Here is a 26222-nt window from a genome sequence, read left to right on the forward strand (position 1 = left end):
TTAGGCATGCAGGTCGAAATCCTCACGATGTTTTTCCTTCACCGTTTGAAACACGTGATATTGAATTTGTTGAAATACTTGGAGATGGATGGATGATGAAATACCCGGACCGGAGGCAGAGGTCACATCCACTGGGCTATCACGGGCGTAATAATCATTTTCGGGTTGTAAAGCAAATTACATAAATATTGCGTGAGTTTACTGTTGCTGCGATGGTATACAGGTTGTCCCAAAAAGTATCTTTCCAGTTTTCGTTTATTTACGATACTCTTATTTATACCGGGTATTTCCACAGGAATGGAATCTGCGCGAGTAAAACCCCGAAGCACAGCTAGCTCATATCAAAAATTCCATCATAGGTATTTATAGCCAAACATATAAACTCTAACGCAAGCACGCGACCGCTTGCCTCGTAAAGCACGTAGCACCGCTGAATGACGAGCACTTATCATTCGGAGCACGTGCTCCCGACGAATCCCACTGAGCACGACCGACTACGAATAACTCACACTTATGTCGCAGATGGTTCATAGTATATTCGCGAAAGCGAATTGCATTGAGATAAAGATATTATGTAAAAAAATCATATTAAAGAAAAAAACTAGCTTTTTTGATATCTGTTACATATAAAAACATTAATTACCTGCAATTAAGTAACCGTGCATTTTCTGCCAAACTAAACGATTGTACAAAATTTAAGATCATTATAAATCCATATTCGGCTCACTGCTGAGCTCGAGGCTCCTATTAGAATGAGAGGGGTGAGGCCAAATAGTCCACCACGCTGACCCATTGCGGATTGGCAGACTACACACGCGCAGAGATTTAAGAAAATTCTTAGGTATGCAAGTTTTCTCACGATGTTTTTCCTTCACCGTTTTAGACACGTGCTATTTAATTTCATAAAATGCACACAACTGAAAAGTTGGCGGTGCATGTCACGGACGGGATTTGAACCTACACCCTCCTGGGCTATCACGTCCTCACAAAATTCACAATATTTAAGATCTTTCGCTTGTAATAAATACCTGTAAACAAATCCAGTTGTACCCAAATACCTAATTTGATTTATAATAATAATAATAATAATAATAATAATAATAATAATTTATTTGCCAAATTGTGGGTTACAAATAGATCTTACAATAATGGTATGATTTCCAACACAATTTACCGAGTAAATCAGCGTGCAAATTTTTAGCAATATTTTACAATAGTACTTATATTATACACATTAATTAAAAATTATTCACAAGAAAAAATATTTAATTCAAAAATTAGATATAAAGAATGAAAATAGCGACTGAGGAAAATATAAAATAAATGTCAAAATGTCAATAAGTCAATTTGCAGTAGTAATTATTATCCATAATACATTGAAGAACATATGTAATTTGATTTATCAGTAATTCAGCTAAAATTAAAAAAATCTTTCGTATTTGTTTTTGTTTCGATATAAACTAAGGAGGGATCCCGCTGTTAGCATCTCGCTTTTTTCTGATAGAAATAGGAGAGACCAGATTGTGAAGATCTAACGCTACCGCTCTCGCTCCCGCTCATGCACAGCAGCCGCCTTAACTTAGATACCTCAAATAAAGTCGCGTCTCACCGAAATTTTATTTTCGTTGTCCAATTCACATACCCACATATTTTCAAGTTCAACGAATACATGTTACATGTAACTGTGTTGGTATGTTGTTTCGCGCGTATGAAATGTACAACCTCATGGTGGTACTATTTATAGAAAGTTATAATATTAACTGCCTTATACATCCAGTGACTTTATATCTACGGAATATGATGCTGTGAGCTCGGATCCTGAGTCAGAGTATTTTCTTTTATTTTAATTCATTATAAGTTAGCCCTTGACTACAATCTCACCTAATGGTAAGTGATGATGCAGTCTAAGATAGAAGCGAGCTAACTTGTTTGTAGGATGATGAAAATCCACACCCCTTTGGTTTCTACACAACATTGTACTGAAACGCTAAATAGCTTGGCGGTATGTCTTTGCCGGGTGTTAACTAGCCACGGCCGAAGTCTCCCACCAGCCAGACCTGGATCAATTAAGAAAACCTCAATCCGCCTTGCCGAGGATCGATCCACCGCGCTACGAAGGCCGTCAAATAGCATTAATTATTAACCTTTTCTTGCACCTTAGAAACTCTCTGTAGCAGCACATAGTTGGGAAGTTGGTCGTGGTTGGGAACATTTAAGTAGACATTTACATTATTATACTTACTTTTTATATTAGATAGATAGATTATTTAATATTTTAATCACAAGTTATTCAACGAAAACCATTAGAGATGTGAATGACGTCACCTTTAAAACAAAGCAGCGTCAGATGAGAGATAGCGGATGGTATCTCCCTTCAAAAGACATCAACGCGTAGGCAACACCAGACAACATGGTAAGTGTCAATTACGGGTAACTCACAATGGTCGTTTGTTACAATAATTGGATAATTTTCTTAAGTACACCTACATAGGATTTCATAAATCTAGATATACCTACAACCAAAGACTTTATACTATTAGATTTATGTTTGCTAGCGCATCGAAACTGAGACGATCAAAAGTTAACACTTAATTTCATTTAGTTGCATAAGAAACAACGAAAGTTATTTTAACAAATTATATCTAGTGTAATCTAGCTAAATTCGGATAAAGCTAAAGTTCAAAGCTTATTTCGATGATTTTGTAGGCACGTAAAATCGTTGCCTATAACTTATTTTATTATAAGGACCCGAGTTTAACGTTTTTAGGGTGCCAAATATCAAGAATTTGTAAAAGAAATCTACATTGTTGCCCACCTGTTTGTCTGTCTGTCTGTCATCTAAGAATATTTTCTCATTTAGTTACCTATTATGAAGTTTTCTGAGATAAAAAATCTAAACAGAAAATTATCGAAGCAATCCTGTAAGATTGCAAAATTTATTTTGAATTTTTATAAATAATATTCTCTACATAATAATGAACCGTGTTTTGAAAATAAAAACTATAACCCAACTATGTAAAAAGAGGTCTAAAAAGGACGAAACATGAAAATATTTCAGATAGAAATCAAGAAATGCATAAGTAGATAGAGTCCCTATCGCACCTATTATATCCCTACAGATAAATATAGGTGGGTGGTGGATGGAGATGGTCCTTGCATAATCACAGTAGGTAAATATCCCTACCTTTTGGCTTCCTTGTGACTTAGACCCTTGCTTTTGACTTCGCCGTAAAGAAGTACCTATAACAAAATGTTTAACAACTATACATACTTATTACTTACTTATTACTTATACTATGTAATACATATGTTAATTTTAATATAATATTTACGTTTATATTATATTATATTTATTTAATTATTTATATATACAATTACATATAATGTATTTCACCTTCCTGCTCTTTCTTCGCAAGTTCTCTCGTCAGGGGTTGCCTGGTAGAGATTACTTATAATAATAAGGCCGCCTTTGCATGCTAAGTTTAATTTATCTTTTTAATGTTTTAATTTATAATTGTATTTTTGTGTGCAATAAAGTATTTCTTCTTCTTCAACTTCTTATTTTTCAAAAATCATCGATCGGTCGTCGATTGTCATAATTCTTTGAAGAGTAAAGAATGAGTTCGGGCAAATAACTCAAGCCATTTGTCCTACATCTGAGAACTGACGTCGGGTACATATCAATGAAGGACATCACTTCTATGTTGCGAACATGTTGATCGACGCTGAATAATTTGACGGTCTCCGTGGCGCAGTGGTATGCGCGGTGGATTTACAAGACGGAGGTCCTGGGTTCGATCCCTGGCTGGGCCCATTGAGGTTTTCTTAATTGGTCCAGGTCTGGCTGGTGGGAGGCTTCTGCCGTGGCTAGTTACCACCCTACCGACAAAGACGTACCGCCAAGCGATTTAGCGTTCCGGTACGATGTCGTGTAGAAACCGATAGGGGTGTGGATTTTCATCCTCCTCCTAACAAGTTAGTCTGCTTCCATCTTAGATTGGATCATCACTTACCATCAGGTGAGATTGTAATCAAGGGCTAACTTGTAAAGAATTTAAAAAAAAAAATTTAATCGAACTCGAAAATATACTTTAAAACATTATTGTAACAGACAAAACAGTCGTGATAGCCGAGTGGATGTAACCTCTGTCTTTGAATGCGAGGGCGTTCCTGTGGGATTATGTAAATATTATCTATAGCACTGGGTGAACATGTAACTTTGTAATTTTGAACATTGAACCCCCCAACTAATCCCCACAACTAATTTTGATACAGGGCCCCTCTAAGACACGCTACGCCCCTGGCTTTAAAGATAAAATACTATTTTTTGAATATATTCATTTTCTCAGTAAATTATGTATAAAGTCCATCCGAAGTCACGTTTAAGTAATCGATTTGCAAGTTTGTTGCTCATTTCGATATTTTATGTCGAAAAATTTACTTTAGATGGGAAAAAAAAACTCAAAAGGATTTACAATGGATCCACGCATAACATTTTCTTATGTTATTTCAATAATATATTTAGTTATTCGATCACGATCAGATATCGTGACGACATTTTTAGGGTTAAGTACCCCAAAAAAACCCTATATAGTCACTTTGTTGTCTGTCTATCTGTCAAACAAAACACGTGGAGATATCGAGTTGAAAGCAAAAACCTTCCATCCAGTCCATTCCAAGTTCCAGAACCTTTAGTAAAAAAACCAATCTTCTAAATGTAGCTCTACTGCCGTTACCACAAAAAACATATATTTCATCACTTGGGAAACAAAATTCATAGGGTACCTAAACATAATACTAAGTAGTTTTTCTCACATTAAATTTGGAATATTACCTATTGCTATGACCAAGCGACTTAGCGCTCCGGTACGATGTCGTGTAGAAACCGAAAGGAGTTTGGTTTAACCTATTCCTAATAGGTTAGCCCGTTTCTTTAATTGCATCATCACTTGCCATCAGAAAGATGGATGGATAGTCAAGGGCTAATTTGTAAAGAATAAAAAAAACCTAATTCAAGAGCTGCAAAGTGGTATTATAATTTTTTTATAACAGAATCAATAAGTATAAATTGAAGAATCAAAATCTAAGAGCTTAAAAATAAATTACCAACCATTTATTAATAAAAACAATAACTTAATTTGACACTGCTATATATTAGAGCTATTATATGTATTAAAAATTATACAACATACTTATACTATTATGTATTATGTGAAAACAGTTGAAGAGCTCAAATTGCATGATTGTCAATATAATATCGTACCGTAATCGTGTCGTGACATGTAAAAGACCCATAGTAAGGCAAAATTTTGAAATGTCAATATTTGAATGCAACATGGCTTAAGTTATAAATAAGCAAACAACATATAAAGTGTTTTATTTACGAACTCTTTTGACCAAATTCGGTCGCTATAAACGTCCAAGAAACACCACGACCCAGGTAAAGCCATTAAAGTTGCATTCATTTGAAGATTGCTTGTTTATTTATACAAAAAGTGCAACCCTTTTGCAAATTTTTCATCATCGTCATCAGGTTCATAAGGTTGCCTGTTATATATTGCCTGTTGCCTTTTCGTTGCTTAGCGACCTTATCGCTAAGCTACGAAAAGGCTGCCTTTTATATTCTTTTTAACCGACTTCCAAAAAGGAGGAGGTTCTACGTTCGGCAGTATGTATGTTTTTTTATGTATGTATATTCTTTTTTTGTTTAAAAAGGTATAAATATATTATAGCCGTTCCTGAAAGAACTAGAGAAATGTTGTAATTTTAACGGCTTGAATTGAAACATTACACTGGATTGGCACCGCCTTTAAACTGATCAGAAGGTAGCACATAGGTACGATATTATTTTTTGCTTTTTAGTGTTTTGTGTCGGAAGTCGGTTGAAATTTGAAATTCTTCTTTTTTACGGTTTCGTCTAATTTTGCGGTTTACATACTAACCTAACATATAAATCATCTTTTATTAGATTAAGTCTAGATCTGTAAAGTATTATAGAGACATGAAAATATTCGTGAAAAAAATCAAATTCAATCGCACATTGAAATAAACTTGAGTACTAGATATGGAAATAGACAAAACATAAATTGTTCAGTATATTTTTCTCATTTGTCTATTACAGTATACAGTAATAGAGTCATCAGTTAAAATATGTTATTTAGTTTAGTTCATAAAGAGGTTCATGATAACATAAAGGAATAGTTAACTTGAAAAACTGAAATAAAATCATTGTTATTGACATGGTGTCATTGGCATTCGCAAAAACAAAGGTAAAACGAAAAATATAAATAAATTAGGTGTAGGTCAGTGTCGAAACAAGTTGTTATGAATGTCACATGATATGAATATAAAAAAACCGACCTAGTGCGATACGAACTCATTCACTAAGGATTCCGTATAATTATTCTATATCTTGAAGATAATGGCCCATACGCAATGTCAATAAAAATTTACAACAACCTTCCAGACCGTATACGTAATGAGGCGAAAGATATTGCTTTCAAAAAGGAATTAAGGGGCTTTCTGGTCGAAAAGTGCTATTACACGGTAAATGACTACTTGAATGATAAATAAAAACAAAAAATAAAATCGGTCTCCCTATCACTCACTCGACAAAAGGCTACGCCCAAACTGGGTATCCATAACTTGCATTATGTAATAAAATGTAACTTGTAATTATTATTATTATATTGTATAATGTAATGTATGGTATTGCTTGATATTAAATAAATAAATAAATAAATAATAATTCAAAAAATAAATATGAAAACAACAATACCTACTATAAAAAACAGAAAAAATGGATTGAAACTGAAACTAAAGCTTTCAGTTAGAAAACTGTAGTCCTGAAAAAAAAACTATTACCTAATATTACCAAACTAATTTCAAACCAAACTTATCAACAGTCGCGCTAGACGCAGCTATAAGTAATGCTAGCCAGAATTTTTAGGTACATAAATAAAGAAAAAACAATTAATTGATATTATTGATTAACTATTATATTGGTTAATGGTTTGAAGAATTTTTTCTTGCTTGACATTTTTTAAAAGTTCAGAGTGATTTTAAGCAGTGGCATTCTTAAACCAACCATTCGCAATTTCGGCAATAGATATTTGCAAGTTAAAGTTTAAATTTGCAGATTTTACGTCAGTTTCGTCAGTCAGATCCGCGAATAATGAAATATTTACCCACGAATATAGGAATTGGGACGCAATTTTTTAATCCGTATTAATTAAAACTAGTGAAAACGTGAATAAAGGAAGCGTGAATAAGGAGCTTTTACTGTACTCGCAAATTGCAATATACTTTTATCATACTAAATACTGGTTTCACAACCATCTCTGTCGTGTTGGAAAGCTTGTTCACAAGTTTTGTCTCTGTCGTTTGACATAAAGTAAGAAAATTACAAATCTTACGTTTGGATACCGGACACTCATTAGAAGGTAGTGAAAATGCCCCTTAATTTGATATTTAATTAATTTTCATCCATTAAATTGTATGAAAGTCGTTTCTAATTCAGTTCCGAACTTTATCTGAGAAAAGCGCCCGTAATAGTACCTTTATAATTTAGTAACAAGTAGGGTTTGTTTTTTCCTTTGAAGTAAGGAACTAAGGAACTCTAAAAACAGACAAAAAATAATAAATCGACATTTTTATCTTACGGGTTTGAGCATTAATTAATTTCCTTAGAAACGTGTGTTTTCTTTTTATTGTCACAAGATAATGATATGGGATTGAAAAGCACATTAGAGATATATTTTTTTAATTTATTACCATCGCATATTATAATGACCTAAAACACAATGGTTAAGTTATCCTTGTGTTATATTTTTTATTAAAATCTTGCTAAAATTTTTATTTTGATACTATTTACGCCTAATATTTTTTTCTATACACAAATAATTATAATTAAACAAGTAATTTATATTATAAAGAGGAAAGAAATTATTGTTTGCATTGGATAGGCTCTAGAAGAGGAAAGAAATTCTACATTGTCTCTGATGAAGTATTTTATTCCATTACATTACATATTTTTAAGAAATATACCGATCAATCTTATTTTTCTTTTCTTTTTTTTTGTTGTTCCTCAAACTAGTCGGAAAATACTATTAGGAGTCGTTACATCCAGCCCCTTCGCCATAAAGCTATTGAGACTTTAAAAGTACCTTGAGATTAAAAGCTACGATGCCTCATGCCACTGACAGACACGCATACACACATCGTTGCTCCCGGAGAAAAAAATAGTAACTGTCATTACCGTGTTTTAGTTTTATTAAATTTTTGGGATGTATAGGTGCTAATGCACCTGCTCAATTGTTTTCATAATTTTTATACAGTTTATTGTAACGTAAGTTACAAATATTACAATAGTATTCAAAGATTTAGTCACTGGCATAAAGTTACGAGAATAAAATCGTTTACAATTACCAAAAAAAAAAGAGAAAAATAAAAACTAATCTTTCATTTGAGCTTTCTCTCCCATAAAAACTCTTTGACGATTGTTGACAAAGTAGACTTAGTCTTCCTAAGTCTACTTTGTCAACAATCGTCAAAAATCTGTTTTTTATTTTTCCTGAAAAATTAGCTTTTGCAATTACGGTTTTATTCTCCGGAAACGGCGATATGTTAAATTAAAAAGAAAAGAAAAATACCCCCTTCTTTTTACGTTGGTGGTTAAAAATATTTCATCATCATCATTAAACTTTTAAATACCATTCCACTAAAAGCGCATGACATTATTTAGGAGTATCAGTGACATAAAATAAAAACATTGAGGAAATCTCAGAGGATTAACATCGTAAATATTTATAATTTATTGACACTCGTTAAGTGTACCTATATTGTGTTTTGTCATTTTGTATTGATGAATACGTAATTGGATTCAATTAAACATGACGTCCGTATTTGGGCCCACTTTTCAAAACGATATAGAAATGAAAAATGTACTAAAAAGCTTGTACATTTTACTAGATTACTCCATTAGAATCTTAGCCTATAGGAATTTAAGAATTTTTTTTTGAGCGAAATATGTATTATATAATAAGTTTATGTTACTTAATAAGTTTAAGGTAAACTAAGAGAATCTTCTTTATCTTTAAGAGAATCTTATTTAAAAGTAAATTAACTATTTTTTTATTTGCACTATCTATACTAATATTATAAAGCTGAAGAGTTTGTTTGTTTGATTGAACGCGCTAATCTCAGGAACTACTGGTCCGATTTAAAAAATCCTTTCTGTATTAGATGGCGCATTAATTGAGGGAGGCTATAGGCTATAATCCCCATATTCTTACGGGAACGGGAAACGCGGGTAAAACCGCGCGGCGTCAGCTAGTGTGATTATATAACTGAGTGCTTAATGTTAGACATTATTATAAAATGATAATATTTTTTTATTTTTTACCAGTTAGCTCTTGACTACAATCTTACCTGATAGTTAGTGATGATGCAATCTAAGATGGAAGCGGGCTAACTTATTAGGAGTTGGATGAAAATAAATACCCCTTTCGGTTTCTAAACGACATCGTACCGGGACCACAGAAAACTCAAGTACAAATCCGGAACCTAAACCGCTTGGATGTACGTTTTTGCCGGTAACTAGCCACGGCCGAAGCCTCCTAGCCAATAATGATATAAAAATGTAAAAATAAAATAAAAATGAATTATAGCAAAAATTGTGTGGGCTATTCTCGAACTGACGCTTTTGGAAACTTTTACTTAGTAACCACCCTTAAAATAGACTTTAATAATCCGAGTTATCATCACAACTTTAACTTTAACAATTAGCTGATAGAAATTTGCTATATTTAAAATTAAAATTATTTAATCTATTATAGACTATATAGCTGACAAATAATAATTAATCGTACATTTTGTTAACGGTATAGTTTTAATCATGTATTAGTTAGTTATTTAATTTTAACATTATCAGCAATAATATCATCACTATGTAAGTTTAAATATAGTGTATTTATGATTTTTAATAAATAATGTAATCTAGTTATAATATTTTTAAAATTTGCATGCTATTTTGTAGCTAATTGTACGTCAACATATTGTAATGTATCAAGATCTGTTATCTACAATTTGCAAATAAAGACATTTGATTTGAATTAAACTTTTTTTGATAATTTAAAATAATAAATATTAAAAAAATGTATGTTTTTTGATACTTTTGCGTAACATGACGATATCATTCGACTGTAAGCATTATAAAACAACTTCGTCTCATAAATATATTATTTTTAAAAAGTAGTGTCTTATCTCTACGCCGCCGAACGCAAGCCCATGGCATTTCATAAAGCTCAGTTATTTATGTCAGCTACTATCCGTCTATCATCAAATTATAATATTACGGAGTCAACGTAATAGTACCGTAACCGTACCGTAACAGGCTGAACAGGATTCGAGGCGTTTCAACACTTTCGCCCAATCAAAGTTATTGTCTTTTAATTATATAAAATGACCGACGATTATTTTAACGATTTCGTACTTGCAAAATCTTTTTTGTTTATTTTTTTTTTTTGGAAGAACGTTTAGCGATCAGTGATTATTTTACATTATAGACATGTTACGTGCCTACAAAATCATTGCAAAAAGTGATCCGAATTTAGAGACTCCACTGAGCGCACACATGCACAATTGTGCACATTTGTGCATAATCTCTAGTATAAATAAAATATCGTTGATAGCGATATTATATGACTTGGACTTTAAACTTTTTTCTACAGTTATTCCTAAAAGCTGTAGGTACTTACTTATCTTAATAGGTAGGTACCTATTAGGTTTTCGGCATCGCCATAGTCCATCATGCTATTCACCATCCAATAAGTCCACGTGTCTACTGCGCTAACAGCAGGGCATCCGATAAAACTGATCGTGTGTTGTTCGCAATGTGCATGACATCATGCAAATCGTTAGCGCTGCAGGCACGTGGATTTGTTGGATGGTGAGTGGTTAGAATCAGATGGGAATGTGTTGGGGATTTGTGGATCTTTTTATATTCCAATTCACATAAACGTATCACCTACCTAGGTTACCAATTATTTCAGACCTTTTCGGCTCCCAGGTAGGTAATATTATGAATCATTTTTTTATTATAGTGCTATATCGGTTAGATAATGAATCTAATAAGCACAATAAAAAAAAATATGGGCTTAAATACCTACCTACCTACATTAAATTTAGTGTCTAGAAATAATTATTAGGTACCTATATCATAGCTTGAACATAAAAAACCGTAGCGCCAACTGTGGAGTCCTATTGAGAATTTAAACAATCGAAAGTCTCATTCAAACTCACTAAAAAGTTCATCAAAATCGGTCCAGCCTCTTAGTTCAATGATATTCATAACAGAATAAGTTTTGTTTTTCATCATTGCGTTAAGGGTTATAGAGCTAAATAAATTTTGATAGAGTTAAGTAGATTAAAATGCATAGACAGTTACATTTCTTGTTAAAATAAAAGTTTAAATTCAGTAATAAAAACTTATGATTGTATGGAAAACACAAAATGTTGTATTTTCACATTTTTTTTGTTAGGTTCTCGTAAGTTAATTATACATTTTCATTACAATAACGACGAAAAGATACTTGGGTAGGTATCTACATAAATAAATTAATAATAAATACACTTAATGTACCTACATACCAAAATATAACTCAAGTAAATTACACAAATATAAACCTTATATTTTTACATTGTTATGAAAAGCCTTGGCCTTGAAATCAACACACGAAGATTATAATCGCCAAACCTAATTCCTAACTTAACTAAACAATACAATAAAACAACTCACCGGAAAACAAATCCAAAAATAAACTTTCTAGTAATAAAATCCCAAAGAAAATCCGCACAAAACACAGACACGGTAACACAGTGTTATAAACACACACAATTTTCCGATCCGCGTATTTTTTTTTTCAAAAAAACAAACACACAACCGACTCATGCGCAAGTTACGAAGCGACTGGCGCGCGCGCATTGGTAACTTGGTAACTACGCTACGCTACGCACCTGTCGTAGTAAAAAACAATAGTCAATAAAGGTGGATACAGACTGGTAAAGCTTGTAGGCTTGTGGTGGACGATATTCTATACTAGTTCAGGCCAGCAAAAACAAATTGGGATTTTTCTTACAAGGAAAATGTTAATAGAAGCCTGGAGTTGGGAAGTTGGCGGTGTTAGTACACCCCCGTGCCTCGGAGAGCACGTAAAGCCGTCGGTCCTGCGCCTGATCTCTCACCGGTTGTGTCGGTCTGCCGTCCCATCGGATTTCGAGAGTGAGGGAAGAGAGAGTGCACCTGTGCTTGCGCATACACTTGTGCACTATAATATCTCCTGCGTACATGGTTAATCTCACCATGAGATTAGCCGCCGTGACCGAAAAAATCGGTCGGGAGCATATTATTATTATTATTCTATACTAGAGATAGGGCTCTAGCACATCAAAACTGAGGCGGACAAATGTGCATAACTAGCGGAAGACCGCGACTTCCTCCGCTTGGAATTTAGGTTTTCACAAATCCCTCGGGAACCATGGACTTTTCCGGGACAAATGATGAAAGATAAAAGTAGGCTATGCGTTGATTCAGACAATAATCAATCTCTACTTCAAATTTCAGATGATTCGGTTCAGTGATCGCGGCGTGAAAGAGTAACAAACATTCATCATCACCATTCACCATCAATATCATAAGTTTTTTGCAAATCTCGGGAAACCATAGATTTTTTTCGGGACAAAGAAGCCTATGTGTTATTCCAGAGTAAAATATATATCCATTCCAAATTTCAGCCAAATCGGTTCAGTAGTTGCGGCGTTAAAGAGTAACAAACATCCAAACATACAAACTTTCGCGTTTATAATATAAGTAGGTTTTTCTCGATTTCATTCATTTGTATATTAAACAAAAAAAGTTATTTAAACACATGACACTTACATATTATCTATAATGTCGATTTGTATGTTTAGGAAGTGTAAAAACTATATACACATAAATATATAATTTAAGTAAACACAAAATTTTGCATGTGTGTGCTCAGTGGATTTACTAAATTCGGTTCACTTTTTGCGGTGATTTTGTAGGCACGTAACATGTCTATAGTAAAAAATAATCATCTAAACCCCAAACTATCAAACTTTTCGTCAAACAAATTGAACGTCTGTGGCACGCCTTTATCTATCCTTGCATTTTTTAAATTTTAAAGCTACGTCATAATTATAATGATGCGTATTATGGGACACATTTTAAGTTCTATTTACAAAAGAAATATTATTTACTCTGAAAATATTAATTTTAGAAAACATCTTCTTTAAACATTCTTGTTATGGGAAATATACTCCCCTGTATATTCGCTAATCAATAAATAGGTATTTTATATTAAAAACATGATCCAAAATCCCACTTACTCTAATTTCCTGTCTAAAACGCACTTCCTTCGTTACATACATAAATACAACCTTAATAACTCATTACATTAAAAGCGATAATAACTACACGATATTTTAACATTTATTGCAAATAAAATAAAGTTCAATTTAGTTTGAAATATATTTGTGTTTAGAAGTAAATGGTTGGTGTGTTTAAGGATGTTGTACCGTTGAATATACTAAGGCTAAGGCTGGTATCGTAATAAAAATACTTGTTATGATTTTTTTTATTTCCAGTTTTTTATAACATCGCTTGGGTACTTCGATGTCGTCTCTTATAATAAATAATAAATAAATAAGCCGTTTATTCCATATCTAAATTTACATATCTAAATTACATTTCAAAAGTTGTTAGTAGTCTGTTAGTAAGTTTTCTTAAATTATGTTAGTAATATTAGTTAGTAAGTTCTTATTAAATATGGACCCCTGAAAGGGTAAAGGCCTCCTCCATCTTCTTCCACAACTCCCTGTCTTTGCCAGATTTCATCCATTCGTTTCCGGCTATCTGAATGATATCATCAGTGTCGTCGTCGTCTCTTAGCCTAATTATTATTTAAATTAGGTTCTAGTATACTAATTCCGTTTTCGTAAATGAAGATTTTTTTTATTCTTTACAAGTTAGCCCTTGACTACAATCTCAAAAATTAGCTTCCAAAATATGACATAAGAAAACTTCTTTTATCAATACATATATTTTAGTCCGTGGCGCAGTGGTATGTGCGGTGGATTTACGAGACGGAGGTCCTGGGTTCGATCCCCGGCCGATTGAGGTTTTCTTAATTGGTGCAGGTCTGGCTGGTGAGAGGCTTCGGCCGTGGCTAGTTACCGACAAAAACGTACCGCCAAGCGTTTACCGTTCCGGTTCGATGTCGTGTAGAAACCGAAATGGGTGTGGATTTCATTCTACTCCTAACAAGTTAGCCCGCTTCCTTCTTAGATAGCATCATCACTTACCATCAGGTGAGATTGTAGTCAAGGGCTAACTTGTAGAGAATAAAAAAAAAATACGCAATTATATACTAGTGTGTATGACCCAAGTTCCAGATAATAACAAAACAAAGAATATCTCTGAAAATAGGAAATTACATGTTAATAACGGCTTAGTAGGAAGACAGGTATTATTTGATTAGTTTTTAATTGTGATTAAAAAATCTTAAAATCTTAACCACAGTTAAAATCTTAACCACAGTTACCCAGTATGACCAGCTTCTTTATTCGCAGGATTAGTTTTATACAATTTATACAAAACAAATTCATAAAAGTTATCCTGGCGTAGTCCAGTCACTTAGCCAAAAAGCTTTTTTTTTAATATTTGTCATATCATTTAAAAATAATATGTCCAACATACCTATCTGTTCATGATGTTCTGGGAATCAAACCTATGACCTTTCGGTATTGCGTTTGACTCCTTTACCGTGGAACTATTAAGGTTTCAAGAGATTTTATTAGTTGATTAGAGAGTCGAAAATTATTACTCTAGTCTAGTGGCAATATGCACTGGAATAGGGTTGATCCTATAGGGGGTCATTTAATTTGAAGTGAGTGTGTGTGCTAGTCTATACTAATATTAAAGAGGTATAATATTCGATTGTCAAGCTATTTAAACGCGGCGACCGAATCAAGAAATTCCGTAACGTAAATAATCCTAACACACAAGCCGTGCATCAAGTTAACACATTTCGACGTTATCATTTCAACTCAACTGGACAAGTGGTGTGAAACTAAGGGGCTAAACTTATTAAAACAGAGTTCGATTCCAGCTCAACATAAATATATTTTTATTTTGTATTTATTTATTATTTTCTAAATGAAAAAATTCTACGATTCCGTTGGGTGTGGATTCGAATCCGGTCCGGGGCGTGCACCTCCAACTTCTAAGTTGTATGCATTTTAAGAAATTAAATATCACGTGACTCTAACGGTGAAGGAAAACATCGTGAGGAAACCTGCATACTACAGAATTTTCTTAATTCTCTGCGTGTGTTTAGACTGCCAATCCGCATTGGGTCAGCGTTGTGGACTAATGGCTTAACCCTTCTCCTACTGAGAGGAGACTCGAGCTCAGCAGTGAGCCAAATATGGGTTGATATCGAAGTTGATAAAAAATGCTATGCAATAGCTATACCGCGGTCGTCCCAGAGTGCTACACTATTTTTTTTTTCGAATAGGCTCCAAAACTAATGGACGTATTTTAAAAAATGTTTCACCAATGGAAAGCTTCATTATCATCTAGTAACATAGTCTACATTTTATCATCGTTAATTCAATGGAGTAGGAATTACGCGGATGAAGTGGAGGGTTTGCTATAAAAGTAAAAAAAACTAATATCTGTGACGTATTCTTAAGTTTCACTTCCATTACTGCCGATGTTTTCTATCTTAGATACAGCTAGCAATAAAACTATATAAAACAAAGGCTAGTTAAATTTTAATAGGTGGGAACCGCGTTATTCCGTAATGTCTGTGTGACTCATGGTGATATACCTACGTACGTACCATGGTCAAAACAGTGCGTTCACCTTTGAAATGCTTAGACTTCTTAATGGTACATTATGCTGCCTACGCGTGGATATAACTTTGTTTATTGCTGCTTTTATTTTCTATGCATCTTTCTTCTCTCTGGCGTGTCTGCTTTATAACAGAGTTTTTGAGTTCAATTCAGGATTTTTATTTTTTAATTTAGCTCAGTTCGGCGCTCAGACTAATTACATTGGCACTAGTATCGCACCCAAATCCACGAACAACATTTTCTGTAAATAAAATTAATTTTCATTGACTACTCGTACAATCTCACCTGATGGTAAGTGATGATGCAATCTAAGATGTAAGCGGGCTAACTTGTTTGGAGGAGGATGAAATTCCACACCCCTTTCGGCTTCTACACGACATCGCTCAGGTGAGGTATACCATCAGATGAGGTTGTAGTCAAGGGCTAACTTGTTAATAATAATAAAAATAGGTGAGTTAATGATACCCGGAAGTTAGGATTAAAAAAATAAAATCACGATATCTCTTGTAAGAACAAAAAAAGAATTTTCAAAATCGGTCCAGGCGTCTTTGAGTAATCGGTGTACATACATAAAAAAAAATACCGACCGCATTGAGAACCTCCTCCTTTTTGAAGTCGGTTAAAAAGGAGACACAGTAGACCCACCACGCTGTTTCAGTGTGCTAGCAGTGATAATATTTTGACTCTATAACGATCGCTATCACGTTTAATGATCGAATGATGATGATGAATCGAATAATTTTACAGTATTTCTTTATAAGAAAAAAATAAATAAACAGTCAATGGGTGAGCACTGCAATAAAAATGATAAAATATAATGTATTTATATTCTAATTTTATAAAATATTGTCACTTAAGCTTAAAACAATGCTAATAAATTAACGCTTCTAAATTTTATCTAAATAAATATCTCTGCCTCGTCTAGACCTAACGTAGACTAAGTCAAAAAGCAGCGAGCTTTATCTAATTATCACATTTTGTAAAATACTTGACCATTTGGTCCAAATCCTAAACCATTATGAATGCAATGTGAGTGGACAAGAAATTAAGTAATGATATTTGTATTACGTGCTAAGTGCGGTGTCTGTGGAAGATAGTTGCTTGCAAGCAGCTATTATTAATTCTGTGCTATTACTGCAATATTACTATAATTGTTTCGTCACTTTAGTTTTTATTTTCGTTATCAATACCATTGACGATGATTGTCCCTTCAAATTATCATTACAGCATAAAAAAATATCTGAATGTATAAGATTAAAAGGTAGGTACTTACTTGAAAAACATAATATGCAGATTACAAAATGCACCTAGAAATAAACCAAATAACAAGTTATCTATAATAATATTATAAAGCTGAAGAGTTTGTTTGTTTGTTTGGTTAAACGCGCTAATCTCAGGAACTACTAGTCCGATTGTCCTAAAAAGTGAATAAACTTATTTTCTTTCTTCTTTTCTTTCTTTCTTTCGATTCGAAAAATTATTTTAGTGTTAGATAGTCCATTTATGGAGGAAAGCAATAGGCTATATATTATCCCCGTATTCTTACGGGAACGGGAACCAAACGCGCGGCGTCAGCTAGTTACCTATTATAAAATGTCTTCTTTTAAACGTGTTGCTCGATACAGTAACCCAATATTATTCATAAAAATAAAATATCATCTAACTCGGTTCTAGACGGCTAGAATTTATGTACCAATCAATTGGCAGAGACGTATAATATGCTTCTAGAATTACAATATTTATTCAGTTCCTAATTAATATACCAACTACGGTCTTACGCTTGGTCAGTTTTGGCCACTTTGTAAAGTGGTGATAGACCATTAATTTGTGACTAGTTCTAGATATTAGGGAGCATGCACACCTAACGTAAAGTCTGACTTGGGAAGATCCGCGTAAAATGATGACCAACTGATGTAGGTAAAAAGTAAAATAGGCCTCCTTGGCGCAGGCGTGGTGGTGGTATGCGTGGTGAATTTACAAAATGGAGGTCCTGGGTTCGATCCCCGGCTGGGCTGATTGAGGTTTTCTAAGTTTACTAAAGTCTGGCCTGGTGGTAGGCATCGGCCGTGGCTAGTTACCACCCGACAAAGACGTACCGCCAAGCGATTTAGCGTTCCGGTACGATGCCGTGTAGAAATCAAAAGGCCTGTGGATTTTCATCCTCCTCCTAACAAGTTAGTCCGCTTTCATCTTAGATTGCATCAATCACTTACCATCAGGCGAAGTTGTAGTCAGCTAACTTGTAAAGAATAAAAAAAACACTAACTTTTCATATCTTGTGTAGAAGGCAAAATTTCAAATATTATTGATCTGATAATATTTCATTATAATAATGTAAACGCACCTTTATAAGCGTGAATATAAATCTAAGATAAACGAAAATAAACTATAGTGCTAAATGAATAAGATTCAAAATTGTTCACTTGGAATTTGGAATTAAGATAATCGCACATGCAAAATATACAGATAAAGATTATAATATGATAGACTTCTGTTCAAACTGATGAATGGTGAAATGTTAAGTCATTAATTATAAATATAATGTCACTTAATCATACATTATGTAATTCGTTTGAACAAAAACACTAGAGTGTACGATGAGTTTTGTTTTTTAACAAAAAAAAAAACAAAAAATATAGTACATGTTATAAAAAGCTGTTGGATTTTTGATGTTCGATTGGCATGCTATTTTGAAATTTCATTATCATTTTTCATCATTAACAGCCGATGGACGTCCACTGCTGGACATAAGCCCTTCGCAAGGACTTCAAACAACGGTCTCGATCCAGCATCCAGCGGTTCGCTGCAATGCATGATGTCTTCAGTCAACCTAGCAGGGGGTCGACCAACACTGCTCTTTCCGGTGCGGGGTCGCCATTCAAACACCTTGGAACCTCCACTGTACTTCGCGTTACTGTGTACCGTATTTCATGTTACTGTGGGTATAGGGGATAAAATAAAATAATTATTTATTTAAAGTACGCCAACAATACACATATTAACCATTAAAAACAATACAATATGCCACAAAAAAACTGATATGTATATTAACGCTAGGCGCATATAACATTTTGTATAATTTCATGTCAAGAGACACGTGATATTTAATTTCTTAAAATGCACACAACTGAAAAGTTGGAGGTGCATGCCCCGGACCGGATTCGAACACACCCTCCGGAATCGAAGGCAGAGGTCATATCCACTGGGCTATCACGGCTCTATACATAACATTGGTTACAGTAAGATTTTTCTTTTCGGTAAACTAAACCTAATTTGATTTGAATACAAATGTTTATTATAGGTGATACTTTGTCCAGGTCTGGCTGGTGGGAGGCTTCGGCCGTGGCTAGTTACCACCCGCAAAGACGTACCGCCAAGCGATTTAGCGTTCCGGTACGATGCCGTGTAGAAACCGAAAGGGGTGTGGATTTTCATCCTCCTCCTAACAAGTTAGCCCGCTTCCACCTTAGACTGCATCATCACTTACAATCAGGTGAGATCGTAGTCAAGGGCTAACTTGTAAAAGAATAAAGAATAAAAAAAAAAAAAAGGTGAAGTAATATCAAAATGGTAGTATTATTATGGTCTAAGTAGCCGTCATTACGGAGCTATGAGTTATGGCTACATTTTCGTGAATTTTAATATATAAATGACCATTAGGCTATGTTATCGTAACGCAGATCGCTCGCGTGGGCTTTTATTTAGGCTTTTTCAAGAAAACATTTTTCTTCGCGTGCCGTCAAGAGTACAGCGCGATTGTGTTTCTTATTTGGTTTTATAACCATTGGGTTAGAAATAGCTTTACATAATATTTCAATTAATTATTAATGGGTAAGCCACAAAAAATTTTGTCAGAACTTTATTACAGATATTGTGATACCTACTTTTTTTCTCTTTTCAGTTCATCAAGCTGTCGGGTTTTTTGTTTTTATAATGATTTTTTTTTCGAACTTTTTAGTTTTTCAAGAAATACCTTTTATTTTAAATATAAGTAAGTACATTTCTGACTTGAATACTTTCTAGTAACTACATTTTACTTCGATGGTCCCAATATAATTGGAACACTTATAAATAACAGTTATATAAACATAATATAATATTATTATATTATGTATTAATCTCTAGATTTCTGCCAATTTGTTAGTTTATTTAGTTAATAGAAAGTTGTATTACCTATTGTTCTAAATCTATAATAAATTGTATCACCTACAAGCTACAATCACCTATTAGATATCAGCTTTCCACATATAAACATCGACCATTATCAATTTTCCTCATAATAATGTAATCTCAGCTCGTTCTGAACAACATTAACACGAATTACAGATGTGTTAACTCATTGTAAATATTAACTCCGCTATAAATCTTTATTACTTCGAGTAAGTTAGTTGTTTACTGTGCTTCTATAGCTCCACAAAGAAAAGCTTTATTTAAAAGTCTAGGGTTACCACCAACCAACGTCACCTTTTTACCAATCGCACTGACAGACAAAATCAGTGCCTGAAGAGTCTTTGAACAGTGCGTGCAATCAGTTTTACAACTTTAATCAGATGTGATGTGAGGCTGTTGGCAGTTGGAGCGTGATTCCAGCAAACCATCTACTCCTAATTTCTTTTTTTTATATATATTTTTGTTAACCCAGAAGGTCTTTTAGGCGACGCTATTAAAGTATGTCATTTCTTTTTAGGCGTTTCGTGTAGGATCTTGTTTTAAGTGCAACAGCCAGATCATTAGGGTGCCTCTCTATCGTGTTGCCAGTGATGACCTATTCCGAGACTTGGTCGCTATCTATGAGCCTCATAATAAGGTTCAGAGTCACACAGCGGGTGATGGAATGAGCTATGCTAAGATATCTGCATGATGATGAAATGAGGATATGCGCAGAAGAACTAAAGTCACCGACGTAGCTCAACGAGTCGCGAAATTGAACTGCCGAGCACATAGTACGAAGCGCCAATGGATGTTGGGGTTCCAAGGTGTTGGAATGGCGACCCCGTAATAGAAAGCGCAGTGTTGGCCGACGCCCCTACCAGGTGGACTGACGACATCAAGCGAGTCGCAGGTATTCGCTGGATGCAGACGGCTCAGGATAGTGATGTTTGTATGTCAATACAAAAGGCCTATGTCCTGCAGTCATGCAGGTGGATATCCATCTGATATGATGATGATATGATGATGATATGAGGTTTCAATTCATAGGTTATTCCTCGAGCTAAGCACGCCTAGGGTATCTTTGTCCCGAAGTCAGCAACAGGGGAAGTCGTGGTCAAGCGCGAGCTTATTACATATAAGAAAAACACACTTCTACGACAAGTTATGCTTATAACTGGTCGTACTTAGTAGTAGGGATTACAAGTCATGTTGCAAACATAATTATGACAAACTAACTAACACCGTTCGCGTGAAATTTCGTAACAAATCCTTCCAGAATAATGGCTTTTTCGGGACAAAAAGTAGTTGCTCCAATGTCCCGTTTGTCCCTATTACAAATTGTATTAAAGTCGGTTCAGCACACAACTATATATACAAAGAATCACAATATACTATGATCCGTTTTATGCGATGTGTCCGATACTTACGATGCAGATGTGTGGAAGACTACCATTAACTTGCTCTCCGAGGCGAGAAACCACCACCAAGTTCCCCACATCAAACTGAGAATTAGTTCGAATAATTTCCATACCTTTACACGTCTCTGCCAAATATTTAAAAATTAGAGGTCAACTAAATGTGAATTTTAAAAAAAAGCACACACGCAAATACTACATTATTACCAAGTTTCAAGCATGGTAAAGTAATCATTAAAAACTAAAATGGCAGAGTTTAATATAACAAAACTGATAGAAATCTGAAAAAAGAATACATTCATTCGAAGTCATGGTACGATGGGGACGAACGGACCGACAGAGCGTATAATGATATAGCTTAGATTATTTAACTACAGTTTGATATTTTGGTTCAACGCAACAATCCATATTGTACTACAAATAATAATAAATAATCTTAAAACCAACTTCCAAAAAGTTTCGATATTGATAAAGCCTCCGTAACACTAATACCTACTAATATATTTTTTTTATAATTTTAACAGACAGACCAAGCAAATAGTTTACTTGATAGTGAGTGGAAAATTATCTGACGCCGCGCGGTTTCACCCGCGTGGTTCCCGTTTTTGAAGGAATATGGGAATAATTTATAGCCTATAGCCTTCCTTGTTCAATGGACTATCTAACACTGAAAGAATTTTTCAAATCAGATCAGTAGTTCCTGAGATTACTGCATTCAACCAAACAAACTCTTCAGCTTTATAATGTTAGTAAAAAGATAAGCATAGTAACACAGCAGAGCATGCAAGGAAAATCTTATTTTAGCGGCCTCCTCCTTTATCAGGAGAAGGGATGTTACTTAAACCCACAATGCTGTCTCAATGTGGGTTGGTAGTCTAGGGTGATAATTCTAACTTCTTTAACGACCTGTTAATCATAATAACTCTATGTTTTAACGTGCTGTTCGAGGCACAGGGGTGTAAAACTAATACCACCAATTTCCCAACACCGGGATGAGATTTTTTACAAAAAAATTCCTAGAAGAAAGAAAAGTTATCTCAGTCTCAAACCCAGGACCTCAAAACCCCGAGTCACACAGACTAACCACTAAACCAACAAGGCAGTTACTTGTTTACCTACATTTCTTGCAAACAAACTGTTCAAAATTCAACTCAGGATCCAAAGGGTGTATTTCTTTGGATCACATTCTAGGATTCATTTACTACGGCGTTGTAACCAATGTAAGAAAATAATAGATGTCCAATTCAGCTGTTACTTTTTATCTAGTCTCGTCGATTAACTGCGATCAGTCACTATTAAGCCGCGTATTCATTTACAAATATTGTAGTCCCAAAAGATCTCCAAACTGGGGAATGAAGTCGATCTAATATAAAAGTTAAAAAAAATAATAATGTTTCAATTACTTTTTTTTATTATTAAATAATCGCAGTAATCCAAATATAACTTAAACTATACTAATATTATATTATAAAGATGAAGAGTTTGTTTGATTGATTGAACGCGCTAAACTCAGGAACTACTCGTCTGATTTGAAAAATTCTTTCAGTGTTACATAGCCCATTTTATCGAGGAAGGCTATAGGCTATATTTTATCTCTTTTTAGTTAGTAGTTTTTGTAGTAGATTGTTAGTAGACTAACTCTTTGAAATGTCACGTCCTTAGGTAGTCAATGTCAATGTTAATTTGTCTATAATGACTACTAGTACTACCAATTTTATCAATTAGGTATTTTAACGATTAGATAGACTCGGAAGACTAAAAAGAGCCGTCAAGAAACTTAGCTAAGGTATTGGATAGAAGCAGGCGTTACTTTGCGGAAGTTCATCATGAATGTATAATAATTTATTTATTTTGCTATCATCCGCGAAAAGCCGACGAACCCATGCGACAACGTGACCCAGGTCCGACAAAATACTTTCCACGTACCGGCGCATTCTCAGGAGATGTTGATTCTACAACATGCAATTGCAAAGTAACTAAGGTAAGCTGACATCGTCATGGTGAACCAGGTAATCTCTTCCACAGAGTCGCACTCGCACTCACATCACAAGCGATTAATCCCGAAGTGAATACGCGGCTTTATAACCATCCCCCTCGACCCGGGATAAGCGTACGCATCAACAGGTGCGCGAGCAGCTGTTTGAGCCTCTGCACTTGTTACGGGGGTTGACTGTTCATGACATCTAACAGGCTAACTATTAGATGATCAACTAGTCTATGTTTTATAGTAATATTTTAGAATTTATTCTCCCAGCGCGCAATGCGAGCAGCAGAGCGTCGCGCAGCCGCTTCGCAATTTGAATCGTGCCGCGATGCAAGAACCAGCTCATGACTAAGTGCCACGTATGGGTTCGAAACTAGTCGGGCATACACTGACCTAATATCACGTGAGTTTTAGCCGTGTTTCATAATCAATTTATAGAAATAGTTGACGAAATAAGCGATGGTGTTCAATAGTAGTATCTAACTAAAGTTGAAAACCTCTCTGGCGCAGTTGGTATTGGTACAGCAGTTCGCAGGTTCGATTACCCTACTGGCAAATATCTCAAGAGGTAACTTATCTATACTAATATTATGAAGAGTATGTTTGGGGTATTGTAGGGAAATTTCTGGATCTAATAAACCGATTTTTAAAAAATCTTTTAGCAATAGAAAGCCACGTTATTTGTGAGTGTCATAGGCCCGTGTCATATTCTTACTGGAACGGGAACTACGCGGGTGAAACCGCGGTGCCTTAAATAGTAAGTAATAGCTTTAGCTAGTCATAATAAATTCGACAAAATAATTTCAGCAAATCATGAATAACAAATGCGATCAAAAAGCAAACTTTAATATTCTAATACGACGTCTTTTGTTCTTTTATTCCTTTTCACGTTCTATTTGATGGTGATTGAACGGACTGGTACTGTAATGGTTTGTATACGGAACTCGTGATGTGGCGGAAACTTACAATAGAAGCAATATGGGGCGGGCTTAGAACGCTTTCGTATATAGGCGGAGTTAGCAATTTGTTGTTGTTTAACTTATTATAATTGATGATTCGTTACTATGCACCCTGTATTATTGTTCGAATGGGTTATAAATGAGATGTTAGACATTTATAGCGACTTTTGAATTTATTTTTTTTGATTTTTAAAGTTGTATGCTATTTATTAATTATCATCATTAACAATACATAATCGGCTCACTGTTGAGCACGAGTCTCCTGTCAGAATGATAGTGGTTAGGCCTTAGTCCACCGCGCTGGCCAAATGCAGATTGGCAGACTTCACACATGATGATAATTAAAAAAAAACCCAGGTACGCAGGTTTCCTTACTCTGTTTTTTATTCACAGTTTGAGGCAATTTTAATTTCTTAAAACGAACTTATCTTAAAAGTTGGCGGTACATGCCCCGGACCGGATTCGAATCTACGCCCTCCGCACCGAAGGCAGAGATCATATCGACTAGGCTATCACGTCTCATATTTTGCTATTAATCAATAGTCTAGAAATAGGTAAAATGGTGTTTTCAGTCCTCTTGCTTTCAGTCAGAATATTTTAGAAAACTGGGATCAAATAGCATTTCCAGCTCTAGGGCAAATGTATTGTATTTTTATATTTGTCTAATACCTATTAGCAGAGACCCGCAGAAGAACCAAAGTCACCGACATAGCTCAACAAGTCGCGAAGCTGAAGTGGCAATGGACGGGGTACATAGTTCGAAGAGCCAACGCACATTTGAGTCTCAAGGTGCATCAGAAAGCGCAGTGTTGGTCGAAACCCCACTAGGTGGACAGATGACATCAAGCGAGTCGCAGGGATTCGCTGGATGCAGGCGGCTCAGGATCGTGATGTTTGGAAGTCCCTACAAAAGGCCTATGTCCTGCAGTGGACGTCCATCGGCTGGTATGATGATGATGATGACCAATAAGCCTACAAAAAAGATCAATATTTAACTATTTAGTATACAACGTGTCCCAAAATTCAACGATAAGCGGGCGCCAAAAGATTGACCTGCTCATGAGCACTTAAGGAAAAATAATAAAAAAAATATACCTAAATTTTTTTTTTAGTTACAAAATAAATTTTAAAATTCTTTGAAAATTTACACCTTGTATGATATTTTGAACTACCGCAGCTACAATTTCTTAAATATGCTTAAGATTTTTTTTGTATCGGAACCTAAGTAGTACTACTATTCACCACAACTCTTAAAAACACCACAATGCCCGCAGTTTTTACACAAAAAAAAATCAAAATATTTTTTTTCCCTCAAATTTTTAAAGATTTTTACTTTCAGTCTACTTTGACTCATGGTCTTGCAAAAAAAAGTATGAACACCGCTATGGCAAGTTATTTTCAAAGTTGACGCAACTAATCAAGATTTCAAAATAGTATAATACCCTAGGATAACTAGTCACAAAAAAAAATATGCGTACCATTTGTAAACAAGAACCAAATTTCTTAATTGTTCTTGTTGTTAGTAATAAATTTTACTATGTTCCAAAAATGTGTTTGTTATTTTAATTACACAACATTAAAGTAAATGTTCGAATTGTTTTCCACCGGCATTAATACAGGCACGACATCGCCTTAAAAACGACCGTTTTATTTTTCGCGCATATCTTCTAGCATTGATATGTGCCGCAGCCTGAGTGATTTTTTGCCGAAGCTCGTCCAATGTCGTAATCGGTTTTGCGTAGATCCTGTCTTTGAGACAACCCCAATAAAAGAAAT

At 34.5% G+C, this 26222-nt stretch overlaps 1 protein-coding gene across 4 annotated transcripts in view; it reads right to left on the reverse strand.

Moving 5' to 3' along the window:
• Positions 1-11952, reverse strand: part of LOC112054819 (ras association domain-containing protein 10) — a 136987-nt gene extending 125035 nt beyond the window's left edge. For 2 of the 4 annotated variants that reach the window (XM_052888581.1, XM_052888579.1), the window contains exons 1-2: positions 11798-11952; positions 3185-3240 (exon numbers count right to left, since the gene is read on the reverse strand). The gene's annotated coding sequence lies outside the window, so the exon portion shown is untranslated. The remainder of the gene's footprint in view (positions 1-3184; positions 3241-11797) is intronic. The other 2 variants (XM_052888583.1, XM_052888580.1) reach the window with 2 other exon arrangements.
• Between the last annotated feature and the right edge of the window lie 14270 nt (positions 11953-26222).

This window comes from Bicyclus anynana, chromosome 23, assembly GCF_947172395.1.
Source record: "Bicyclus anynana chromosome 23, ilBicAnyn1.1, whole genome shotgun sequence".
NCBI lineage: Eukaryota > Metazoa > Arthropoda > Insecta > Lepidoptera > Nymphalidae > Bicyclus > Bicyclus anynana.